Source organism: Anneissia japonica, unplaced genomic scaffold (genome assembly GCF_011630105.1).
Source record: "Anneissia japonica isolate Jap-2015-1 unplaced genomic scaffold, ASM1163010v1 scaffold288302_len64448_cov117, whole genome shotgun sequence".
Classification (NCBI taxonomy): Eukaryota; Metazoa; Echinodermata; class Crinoidea; order Comatulida; family Comatulidae; genus Anneissia; species Anneissia japonica.
This window is the reverse complement of record NW_022698456.1, coordinates 54,296-55,786: the sequence shown is the minus strand read 5'-3', so window position 1 is coordinate 55,786 and position 1,491 is coordinate 54,296. Positions and strand designations below refer to the sequence as shown.

Genomic DNA, 1,491 nt, shown 5'->3' with positions numbered 1-1,491 from the left:
TCTACACCCTCGACCTGGGCCTGACCTATTCCCAGGGGGAGGGGGGTCAACCAAGATAGTATAGAAAGATGGATGTGGGTGAGGATATGATGAGGCGTGCATCCAAAAACCACTAGGCCTACGTCTTCGATCAAAAAGTTGCCTACCAAATAACGTTGTTTTGATTACCAATCCCTAATATTGAGGTCTAAAAGCACATTTTGGACCACAATAAGCCATAAAAACTCCCCTGTGAACCCTACCCACTTGTCGTCAAAATTCTGGCGCCGCCATTGCTATAAATCTGCTCCAAAATATGTTTGTCATGTTTTATTTAAAAGTTGTTTTTAACTATATATTGACCCCTTTATTCAGTAAAATTACTGTTTAAATAAACGCCTGTTAAAAAATGTCCCCTAGAACCACTTTTAGATTAAACGCCTCCCTTCTTGAATAAATGGCCCATGCGTTTTATTTTCCTTCGAATAAATACCCTTCTCCCCCACAGTACTCCACCACCCCACTATCACTTCTAAACGACTATAAAAAAAAATCCTGATTCAAATCTAAGTAAATATTTGTTAAATATTGTACAATGTGCTGTCACAGTGCTGTTGTGTTTTGTTTTTTTTTTTTTTTTTAAACAGTTGCTCCAGGTTTCAGTTTAGGCCTGTTTATCATATACATGCACCACACATTTTTTCAATATTAAAAACGAAAGAACTGTTTTCTTGGCAGCTTGATGTACTGGCATTGAAGTTTATCCAGCTTTTGAGTTTTCTGCACCTACCCCTCATTGAATAAAACAAATCTAACGGAAACAACATTAAGCTTCCAATAGGTCTTGTATTTTGAACAAATATACAGCCCTCATTCGTACTCAACTATGATGTTATAAGGCCATTGGCAGTCTATTTGTTCACTTCTTGATAGAAATAATTATAATTTCCATACCATTTCAAAAATCCCAAGAATGAATGAAAAATTAACAAAAAAATCACAAGACCCCAAGGTGTCAATAAAAATCCCAATATCAATAGTGGTCACACTGGTGTTGAGTTGCACCGATGATGACTCTGATCATGCGTACAAGTTGACGAAAGGATGAATACTGTTTTAATAATAAAAAACCTTTTAATAATCTTTCTTTGATATTAAATAGCTATGAAATAAACAGTTAGAAACTATAGAGGGCGTGCTACCGCGTTTGATATCCCCAGTGTTTGTCGTCAAAAAATCCGGGAAGAGGAAAGCACGTCGGTCTTGCACAATGGCATTGCACGATTTACAATGTTATTAGTCTAAGGGCCTACGAATGAAGCAGGATTAGCTTAAAAAAGTTATCTTCAGAAAGAGTACGTGAGTGTTTTGTATTAATTTTAGAGACAGACACGCATCCTTCTCTAGTGAGTAGGCATTTGTTAACTGATTAATCTTTACTGTTCCATACAAATAGGCCTTCGTATGGTATGCACTTTTGTACTCCACCCTAAACTTAATCTCAACTCCCTG

At 36.8% G+C, this 1,491-nt stretch overlaps 1 long non-coding RNA gene across 1 annotated transcript in view; it reads left to right on the top strand.

The window, feature by feature from the left end:
• The first annotated feature begins 1,222 nt into the window (after nucleotides 1-1,222).
• The window catches only part of LOC117102652, a 3,779-nt gene continuing 3,510 nt past the window's right edge, over nucleotides 1,223-1,491 (top strand). The window contains exon 1 of the long non-coding RNA XR_004444452.1: nucleotides 1,223-1,334. This is a non-coding gene — a long non-coding RNA (uncharacterized LOC117102652). The remainder of the gene's footprint in view (nucleotides 1,335-1,491) is intronic.